A 12,206-nucleotide genomic window follows, 5' to 3' on the forward strand; every position below is an offset into this window, starting at 1 on the left:
TTCAATTAAGTATCAGTAAATTGTTCTCATGTTCGAATCTAAAAACTTCTACTATATTTAACTTCTACTCTATTTGTAAGTTTATAATGGTGTTTATCACTTCGTGTACGTAAATAAAAATTCAATTTAATCGAGACTAAAAAAAAATATTCAATTTAGTTTTTTGGGAAAACTACAAGACCCAATTTACTCTGTAAGAAAAATAAAATAAACTAAGAAAAAAATCTAAACAATTTAGTCCTTACTTTGACCGCCGCTAAAAGAATGATAATTAGGACCTAACAATAATTTTAAAAAAAGGATAATTTTCTTAGGGACAAAACTGAACTTCACGGTTTTTCTCAATAATTAAAATGCATCACTACTCTTCTCTTTATTTTAAAATTTTCAACGGAAAATTTAGTTTATATGCTGAAATATAATTGAAGACATTTTTTATGTGTGTAGTATACGTATTCTTGTTGATATGTCACGTGTGCGTAGATAAATATGAGAGTGTTAAATAATATATAAGTGAGTTAAAAAATTTAGGGAGAGTTTGTTATCCATTCAGATTTTATGAGTCTTGAAAATTTTTTAATGCGTGTAAAGGATACTAACTTTACAAACAAAAAAAAAATATACAAATGAGAAAATTCATGTATATAATTTCTTAAAGTTGTTTTACGAAATCATCAACATAAGCTAGATTAACTAGAAGGGGTTAGACTCTTACAATATAGAGAATCAATGTATAAATTCTGACCGAAAGAGTTACTCGTATTTAGTGTCTAAAAGGTCTCAAATGTGATTATCTCTGGTGAAAGGATCCTTTAAAAAAACAAAAACAAAAAAAAATGCTTTGAACGAAACATAATTATGTCTAGAAGAAGAGGTTAAACTCTCAAAACGCAACAATCAAAGTTTGAATTTCGATCATAATATAGCGTGTTGTGAGACATCATAAAGATGTACAAATCATACCCCTTTTTTTTTGCTAAGCAGGGAGAAAGACAAGACATCAGGAGGTAACACCGATATCCCAACTAGGTTGGCACCCCGAGATGCATCCGTCCTATGCCTGCCAATCTCTAAATTTATTTAAAAAAAGGAAAGAAATATATATATATACATACAAGGAGAGATGGGACTAGGTAAAAACCCTGAAAGGAAACAAAACAGAACAGAACAAAAGGAAACAAAAAAGAAACTACGGAAATCTATAATTGGGTAGGTCAATTCTATCTTTAAGAAGTCCGTATGCAACTCATCCAGAAGCGTGTCAAACCAAACAATAAGCTGAAGCGCATGACCCATATTTGCCAAATTATCCGCACAATTGTTACCTCGGACATTCTAATATAAGAAAATCATTGAAAGTAGTATGGCGTGTTATTAACACAATAGAAAGAAGTCGCAAAAAGAAGTCAAATTACATGTATTTTTTTTTAGAAATGTTTGGAACACTATTTTGTTAAGACTCTCTCCAACACTTACTATTTTATTGAATTTAACTTAACTCTCTCTTTCATTGGGTTAAACTCATGTGAATCTCACCATTTTTAAAGTATAGTATCTACATAAATTTAATGAGTACGACATCTTAGAATGAGAGTGTTGATTTGGTTTTTGAGTGTGACATGTACTTGCAAAACAGGTGGTGATTGTACCTTGGTTGATTTAGATGTACATCCATACGCATACGCTGAAATCAATTCACTTACATATACTTGCAAACAAAACATTATTTTTTGAAAAATGCTAACAAGTGCCCTAAAAGCATTGTTTAAGCATTTAAAATTGGCAATTTTTGCATTGAAAATTGTACGGTTATGACTTTTAAAAGTGTTTGACTTATATTTTCAAGGCATAGTTTCTTTTTTTGGGTTCCTTAAACAATGCCCTTATGGCACTTGTTAGCAAGACCCTTATTTTTTTTATTTTTTTCAGAAATGATATTGTTGTTTTTGGATTTTCAAACTGTTAAATTTGAATTTCCAAATTCTATCATCTACCGAAGTTGTTACTAGGTTGAGTCACGACCAGGTCGCTCTCTTTAAGACGTTTCGTGGCACTACCCAAAGTTGTGCAAGGTAGACTATCAACCACGCCGCCTCCAGAATAAAACAAGCCCAGCTACAACTGTTCGATTAACTACTGCACTGTAGAAAAATCGTTCGAGAATTACACCCTCAAAATATGGCTCAATCGTTTGATCGAAGCCACTCGATACAGTACGTAACCGCTCTATTCGAAACCGTTCAAATTAATATGGTATTATTACCATTCTATTATGGTGCTGAGACCACTCAAATATGGTGTTACCACCATTCTAACTTCTCCAAAACATGAATATGGCACTACGACCACTCAAATATGGTGATACCACCATTTCTCCTTAAAGTTATTAAAATAATATATATACTGTTAAGATCATTCTTTAATATGATCTTAATAGTACTCTACATTCCGAAGAATCATATATTATCGAAGGGAATATGAACTTAAGACCAAGGGACTATGGTCTTAAGAACACTCTTAATACCGAAGGGACAGAAAGGAGTAGAAGCAGAAGAAACTCGCTATCGCAAGTCGGAGGGAGAAGAGAAGAAAAGAATTCCCGACAACTCAATGAAATTCTTTTCGGTGTGAAGAATGAGTGGGGGGGAACTTCTCCTTTTATAGGGAGAGTTTGTAACAAAAAACGAGTGACTTGGGGATTAAGTCTGCTTAATCCTTAAGCAAACGCGTTTTGTTTCTTAATTGGATATATCCAGAAGTTTCTGGATCGCGTTTTGGATTGGGTCGGATCGTAACAAATTTATTTGTTACGTGTAGCGCTTACGGATAATGATTAAATTAATTAATTAATTAATTTAACATTTTCAAGTAACAAAAAAATAATATATATATATATATATATATATCATTTTTTTTTAACCCGCGACCCATATATAAACACTTACTAGTTGGGGTGACCCTCCAATGTGGGACATTTTTAAGTCACACCCACACACTAGTTCTTTCATAGTGTTTTTCTTTCCAATTTTCTTCACTAGAATTAACTAGTGTTCCAACAATCCCCCACTTGACTTCAAAATGGTTTCGAGAAATAACGTAAAACGTTTCCATAAGATTTGCTAATATACAAAGGTGTCGCCAACAACTTGAACCTTAGCATAGTGGAAGGTATTCTGATTTAACAAGAGTTGCTTACAGCATTGAACTCTATCTCAGACATAGATTCCACACACAAACCTTTTCATAGGTGTATTCTAAAAGCCCGTGCGTTTTAAGGCCCTGCACGTGTATCCCGGTTTTAACGAATGCTCTAGGAATTCTGCCTCGAAATTCCATATGACCGGCCTAAGTTTCACATTCGTATAGGTGAGTCTATCAAGGGTACTCCTGTAGCTGTGTACCCCACTCAACATAGAGTATAGATCTCATTAAGAGTTACTATTACCTCATCCTTCTTTCGCTGTAGGATCATGCTTTCTATATTCTTTCTCTTATAGCATGTTCTACCACTTCATGACTTGTTTTTACCCATTGAACTTATTTCTTGGGATCTCCAGTCATGTAGGTCGGGTTACCATCACTTGTGGGCTATAGGCATTAGTCCCATCCTACTGGATGTTTCTCGAACTTTCTTTCTATTAAGTCCTTTCGTCAAAGGATCAGCTAAGTTTTCATTTGTACGTACAACATCAACTCTAACCGCTCCATTTAGAGATACACTCTCTAATCGTGCTGTGTTTTTGCCTTATCTGTCGTCTCTTACCATTTGTAATAACTGTAACGCCCGTCTTAATTATTTACTTAATTTAATGAGGATTTATATATTTATATATATATATATATATATATATATATATATTTATATGATTTAAGAATTTAAATAGTTTGCATGATTTATAGATAAATTATGTGATTTTATAGATTGATGTGAAGTATATTGATGTTGTGAAGTTGTTATGTTGGTGTGACTTATTTTATTATTAAATAAAATAAGATATGATAAATAAAATAAAAATATTAAAAAAAATTGGGTTGTGTTGTGAGATGAGCAATTAGTAGTGAGAAGAGTAATTAGGAGAGATAAATAGACAACAAAAGTTAGAAACCATACTACGTACGTTTTTGGAGAAAAAGGGAGAAAAGTCAGAAAGAGAGAAGAACACAAGGAGGCTGTCGATTTTCTGCAATAACCAGGTAAGGGTGAGACTAATTTTCAATATTATTAAGGGTGTAATTCTGTAGAATGAATTTAACATGATTAGGTTAAGTTTTGGTGAGAATTGGGAATTAGGGTTAAGATCAATTTTGATGATTGAACCATGAAAAGGTGTTAGAATGAGGCAAAATTAGTATACAGACCTTAGATATTGCCTAATATGATAATTAGATGCTAGTTGGATGAAAGAAACATGAGAATAGGTGAAAAGTTGAGATTTTTTAGGTTTCTGGCCGTACTGACATTCATCGCTCGCAACTGCGAGCAATAACACTCGCAATTGCGAGCTAGACTCCATCGCTCGCCACTGCGAGCACTACAACTCGCAACTGCGAGTAACCAAACACTCGCCATTGCGAGCAAGATAGCTCGCCATTGCGATCAGGACCTTAGGAATCCCAGAATGTGCGTTTTGCTCGCCATTGCGAGCAAAGTTACTCGCCACTGCGAGTTAGGCTGTTAGTTGCCCAAAATTGTCCCGATGTGATCCTTTCGCACGTGTAGTCTTGAGTTGACCTTAGAATTAAGTTAGAGAGCTGTTTAGGATGCTTTCATAAGCTCCAGAAGTCTGTTCAGGTGACTGAGATTAGAAGTCTTGTTGCATGAATCCTATAATGATGTTTATGATATTTATATTGATGTAATTAATTCTTTAGATGATGTTAACACATTCAAGTGTTGTTAATTGTTGTATGTTGCTGCTGTTTTCTGTTGTCGACTGTTAGTGTCTTGAGGTTGCATGAGTCGGTCTATGTTGTTGGAATTTAAGAAGTTGTCCATGATTATGAGTCGTATGAGTTGTACAAGTCGTTGATTACGTTGTTGGAAGTTGAGTTCATTGCATACTCATTAAAGTTGGGGGCTTTAGGCCCGGCAGCCTTTGTGCTCATTAAAGTTGGGGGCTTTAGGCCCGGCAGCCTTTGTGCTCATTAAAGTTGGGGGCTTTAGGCCCGGCAGCCTTTGTGCTCATTAAAGTTGGGGGCTTTAGGCCCGGCAGCCTTTGTGCTCATTAAAGTTGGGGGCTTTAGGCCCGGCAGCCCTTGTGCTCACACGTTGAAGAGCCTATTATGCTCATTTTGTTGTTGATTGGTACCACATGCATTTGCATATCAAGAAGTTCATGATGTTTAAGTTGTCAAGTTGTTGTTGAGTTGATAGAGTTGCATGGTCAAAGATGAGTTGTGTTGTTAAGTTGTTGTTGAGTTGATAGAGTTGCATGGTCGAGGATGAGTTGTGTCGTCAAGTTGAGTGTTAAGTTGATTATGATTTGTGATGAAAATTAGTAATGGTATTTGATGATTGTATTTGTTATGAAATGGAATACATGCTAATTGTTAATTGTTGATATGTTATTAATGTTTAAGTTGTTAAATGCATTTTATTGGATTATATGCTTAATGTATTGATTATGAAATCTCACCCCTTCTGCGTATATGTTGCCTCGACCGTGGGTAATGTGCAGGTAATAAAGATTAGAGGCGTTCATGAGTGGACTCTCAGTCGGTGTCTAGGTGCTCTGATACGTAACGAGATGGGGCTTGCTTTTACTTCTATTCCTTACGTGTCTCTTTTATGAACTAATTTATGAGATTTTTCAATAAGGCCTGCGTGCCAAGACTTTTAAATGTTGAACTATTTTCCGCTGCAACAGTTTAAGATTTTTCATGATGTTGAATTTGAAGGATAATTATTATTATATGTTTTGAGACGTTAAAGTAGTGTGTGGCATTCCGTTATGAATTAAATACTCTGATTTTAAATGAAATTTTTATGTTGGGAAAACGGGGTGTTACAATAACGATTCTTAATCTTTGCAATAGCCGCAGTACTATCGCAATGAATTAACACAGCCGGTAACGGTTTCTCCCATAAAGGGATTTCAGCTAGGAAGGATCTTAGCCAACTTGCTTCTTCACTAGTTTTCTCTAGTGTTCTCATCCCAGATTCATTCCATAGTGGACTGAGTCAATATCATTTGTTTTAACAAACAACTCCTCTAGTGATGCTCAATGTGCAAACACTAGTCGCTAAATATTCATCTGAAAGATGTTCTATTTTATATCTTGTACCATTTAAGTACAATATGTTACTCCTAGTGAAGTAATCTTAGAGTCATAGTCTTCTTAAGGCACCTCATGACTCTTTCTATAGCATGGCAATGCTTCTCATCCGTCTACTAGTAAACTTGCACAAGAGTTTCACGACATCGACAATGTCGGATCTAATACATTCAGTGGCATACCTAAGTGCTGCCAATGATGCTCGTATATTCTGTTATTCTAATTCCATCTCAAGTGTTCTTACACTTGGATCTTAATATGTGATTGCAAATTTATGGTGAAATAATTACATTTCTTTAAGATCTTCTCAACTTTGTGAGATTTATCAAATAAGTTATCTTTTCTGATCTAGTAATCTTGAAACCAAGAATTACTTCAATTTTTTTTTTTTGTTTTTTTTTTGTTTTAGGTCTTTCTTATCAATGTTGTTGATAAACAATGATTTCACATAATTCATAACATGAATCTTTAAATCAAATATGAACAAGCCGTCTTCATAGAGACATATGATCGTGCAAATATTATTTGTCACTTTCATTCACTTTATACTCATTCGATAACATTAGAATGTCAAATTTTTCATGCCATTCCTCAGGAGTTTATTTTAGACCATTCAAATAATTATCTAACTTACAGAGCTTGTTTTCTTGTCCATGAATTGCAAAATTTTTCAGGTTGTTCCATATAGACTTGTTCTTCTAGCTCACCATAAAAAAGGCAACTTTCACATCCATTTGGAGTACTATCGAGTTATAAATGGCGGCTAAAGGGACTAGTACTCTTATGGATATGATTTTCGTGACTGGTGAATGAATGTCGAAGAAGTCTATATTTTTCTCTTTGTCTAAAACCTTTGACTACAAGGAAATCCTTGTATTCATCACCCGTACCATCAGGTTTTAGTTCCTTTTTTTTTTTCAAAAATCCAAATACAACCGATTGGTTTTGCAACTATGAGACAAGTCAACTAAGTTTCATGTTTTGTTAGACTCTAGAAAATCCATTTCACCGTTTATTGCTTCTTGCCATAATTCAGCATCCATTAAGGATATAGCTTTTTAAGGCTTAATGGATCTTCTTCCATTGTATAAACCAAGTTCATACTCTTTAGCAATTTTAGCTTTCTTACCTCCTTGAGGTCTATAACATCTCGTACGATGTTTTCATAACTGTTTCATAACTATTTCTGATAACATGAATGTGATCAGATTTAGTGCCCCCACTAGTTCTTAATTTTTAAAAGGGAAATTTAATTTTCCCCCACTAATGTCGTGCTCCCATTTAGAGCCCCCACTAGTGCCCCCACTATTCTTTAGTTAAAGGGGTAAATATTTACATAGAATTCGACATCTTTTAAATTCTATGATCACTTTAACATTTAGGTCATAAAACCTATATGTTTCGTTATTTATCGCATACCTGATGAATACATATTCATAGGCTCTACTAGTGAGTTCAACTCTCTTGGGGTCCAGGATCTAAATATAGTCGAGACAATCCCAAGTTCAAAAAATAAGACAAGTTGGATTGTCTTTTCTTCAAAAATTTCTTAATTAGAATTTTCTTAGACTTGGGTACTCTATAAATTTCAATTTTCGTTATAAAAAATTGAACATTCAAGCATATCAATTTTATTTTTCCAAAGTTCACAGTCATCAATAAATATGATAAAAATATTATTTTATCATTTCTATTTTATGTGTCATCAAATTAACACATATCATTATGTTTAGAGATTCATATCCTCTAAATTCTAATTTATATGAACTTTTGATTCATATATCTTGACTGCAATAAATAAAATTGTTTAATTATATAACTTTGGAATTAAGTCCAAGTTACTCAAGTTTTAAAATTTAAACACTTGTTCGTGATCAATTTTGATATGTCAAATATTAAAATCACACAACTAATAACATAGAAGGAGAATTTAATTTTTAACATACCATCAAAGTGCAATCTTTTTCACAAGAGTGCATGGTACACAAGTCTCTCTTTAAGTCTGAGTCAACTCAGTCTTATTCAATAGAAATCTGAAGTTCAGATTCTTTCTTAAACATAAATAGAATTTCACAATTCCATTTATTTTCCTTATTGCATATTTACAAGTTTGGATTATTTAAAGCGATTGATGCATATGTTTATCAATTCTTGTTAAAGATTTGAAAACCAGTACGTGATATCAATGTTTAAACAAAACACTTTTAGAATTCACCATAACAAAATAACGGCCTTGCATTATTTTATTTTTTGCTCCAAACAATTTTTTTGTTTTGTAACAAACTAAACTTGTTTGGTTCTGTAACAAATAATTTGTTTTGTAACAAATTATTGTTTTCATCAAATAAATTTTTAGTAACTAATAATTTGTTTTGTAACAAATTATTGTTTTCATCAAATAATTTTTAGTAACTAATAATTTGTTTTGTAACAAATTATTGTTTTCATCAAATAAATTTTTAGTGTTGTTGATTGAAACAACAATCACTTCATCGTTTTCATTCAAAAGATGTAAATCTATAGCTTGATTTATCCTTAATGTATTTAGGGACAACTTAACCTCAATATGTAACTTCTTCGGTAGACATAGCAGATCGAAACGTCTTAAAATTGTTGTTTTTGGATTTCCAAACTGTTAAATTTGAATTTCCAAATTCTATCATCTACCGAAGTTGTTACTAGGTTGAGTCACGACCAGGTCGCTCTCTTTAAGACGTTTCGTGGCACTACCCAAAGTTGTGCAAGGTAGACTATCAACCACGCCGCCTCCAGGATAAAACAAGCCCAGCTACAACTGTTCGATTAACTACTGCACTGTAGAAAAATCGTTCGAGAATTACACCCTCAAAATATGGCTTAATCGTTTGATCGAAGCCACTCGATACGGTACGTAACCGCTCTATTCGAAACCGTTCAAATTAATATGGTATTATTACCATTCTATTATGGTGCTGAGACCACTCAAATATGGTGTTACCACCATTCTAACTTCTCCAAAACATGAATATGGAACTACGACCACTCAAATATGGAGATACCACCATTTCTCCTTAAAATTATTAAAATAATATATATACTGTTAAGATCATTCTTTAATATGATCTTAATAGTACTCTATATTCCGAAGAATCATATATTATCGAAGGGAATATGAACTTAAGACCAAGGGACTATGGTTTTAAGAACACTCTTAATACCGAAGGGACAGAAAGGAGTAGAAGCAGAAGAAACTCGCTATCGCAAGTCGGAGGGAGAAGAGAAGAAAAGAATTCCCGACAACTCAATGAAATTCTTTTCGGTGTGAAGAATGAGTGGGGGGGAACTTCTCCTTTTATAGGGAGAGTTTGTAACAAAAAACGAGTGACTTGGGGATTAAGTCTGCTTAATCCTTAAGCAAACGCGTTTTGTTTCTTAATTGGATATATCCGGAAGTTTCTGGATCGCGTTTTGGATTGGGTCGGATCGTAACAAATTTATTTGTTACGCGTAGCGCTTACGGATAATGATTAAATTAATTAATTAATTAATTTAACATTTTCAGGTAACAATATATATATATATATATATATATATATCATTTTTTTTAACCCACGACCCATATATAAACACTTACTAGTTGGGGTGACCCTCCAATGTGGGACATTTTTAAGTCACACCCACACACTAGTTCTTTCATAGTGTTTTTCTTTCCAATTTTCTTCACTAGAATTAACTAGTGTTCCAACAGATATTTTGACAACCACTTTTTGACAACTTTTGGACAACTTTCTCTCTCATACTCACATGATGTTGTTATCCTCTCTTTTTCTTTTTCTCTCTCCATTGTTTTTGAACAATAAGAAGTGAGAAAAACAAGGTTGTCAACAAAGTTGTTATCAAATGGATGTCAAAATATCATTACTCTATTTTTTTTTAAGGAAACAAAACATTATCTTGAATTCTGTCAATATTGAAAAATAATATGAGTGCCATAAAAATCTAATCTCTAATCTGTTGTACCTTCGAAAAGGGAAAGAAAAAGATAGGTGACCGGTTCATTAAGAATGAGAAGAAAGTGCAGTACACATTACAGATGGTAGTGTGATAGTTGACAGAAAACCGACTGAGGTCCACATGGCTTAAACTTAGAATCTGGTGGTGTACAAAGAAATCCTTAAAGATTGTTCCAAGATAGAATTATAATTGGGAGTTGAGGCCACGTGACAGGTTTAAGCAAGGGTCATTTCCATTATCTTCACTTCAATCCTCATCCTCCACAATTTTCAAGACTTCAATTCCACATTAACACCACTGCATCTCAATAATACTTCTTAGATCATGAATTGATTTCCTTCAAAGAAAAATTGCTTGGCTCAACCAACTTCACACAATTACGTGAGAGACAGTTGTATGGTCACTACTCATCATCACAAATTAAATGCATTTAGGGAAACGCAAATAAAAGTATTTATCATCGAATCTCTCGGTCTCTAATTATAAATTCTTTTGAAGAATTTACCTGTCATTTTTTTTAAGAAGCTAAATTAGTCCACTTAAATTGACATCGATGAGAATCGAAATTGAAGTCGAACTTGAGAGCTTAAGGAGGAGCACACTCCAGGACTCAAGTCAATACAACTAGACCAACCCAAGTGGGTTAGAATTTACTTGTCCTTAAATACAAGTATTATGCAATTTACTATGTTACATACTAATACTAGGTTAAATTACATTTTTGTTCCCTTATCCCTTATGATATTTTCAGATTCCGCTTTGGTCCCTTAAGTCTTTTCCTTTGCCTTTTAGTTTCTTAAGTTACAAAAATTATTCAATTTGGTCCCTAAAGTTTTTTTCATTTTATTTTGATCCCTTAGGTTATGAATGTAGGCGACTTTAGTCCCTTTAAGTTACAAATGTTAAGACATTTTGATCACTGATAGAAAGGATCGTAATGTCTAATGTTTGTAACCAAAAAGATCAAAGTATCCAATATTTCTAAGTTAAGTAACCAAAATGATACGGGAAAAAATTTAAGTGACCAAATTGTCTAATATTTATAATTTAAGAAAGCAAAATGAAAAGAAAATAGACACATATAAAATAGATACATATAATTTAGCCTTATTTTACAGAGGATATATTTGGATGGTCAACATATAAAATAGACACATTAAACTTACTAACTATATTTTTAGTATATTTATAAAATGTTCCGATACTTGTAATAAGCGACAGATGTAGTAATTATTTGAAATAAAACATTATTTAAGATGTACAAAAAAAAAACATTATTTAAGTTTTGTAAAAAATATATTATATAAAAATATTATATAAGTATTTCTTCTTTTACTTTTTTTTCATTTACGTGTGTTCAAATAAAAATTATTTATGGTTGTGGCCAACCAAATATTTCTTCAAATACATTAATAAAATTAACTTCAATACTCTAAATGATATCTGGGTGTATTTTTTTTATAAAAGATTGGAATATTCTTTTTTTTAGATTGGAATATTCAATTTTCCACTATTGCATAAAAAAAACAATCAACTGTGACCGATAGGATGGTATTAAAATGAGCCAGACCCAATGGGACAGTTAGTTTAATACAATACTTATAGAGAAATTCTTTTTCACCCTATTTGTTTTTCACGCATATTTTCTTTTTTCACATTTCTCATTTCACCCTATTCAGATTATAGATTCTGAATCCTCCAAAAATTCAGAAAACACTTCAAAATTATTCTAATTCCTGTAATTATGTTCTCAAACGATTCAAAAAATATAATCTGAAAAGAATATTGATAGTTCGGATTATATAATTTGAAATGTGTCAAACCCTCCATCAGACCAGTTTCAAAGAGCAATTATGGTTTATATGTTGACAAATTTCAGATTATATAATCCGAATACGTAAAATACATGTTTGAATTGTATAATCAAAATTGTATTA

This window comes from Medicago sativa, chromosome 8 (assembly GCF_051527215.1).
Source record: "Medicago sativa cultivar Bolivia chromosome 8, Bolivia_mono, whole genome shotgun sequence".
Taxonomy (NCBI): domain Eukaryota; kingdom Viridiplantae; phylum Streptophyta; class Magnoliopsida; order Fabales; family Fabaceae; genus Medicago; species Medicago sativa.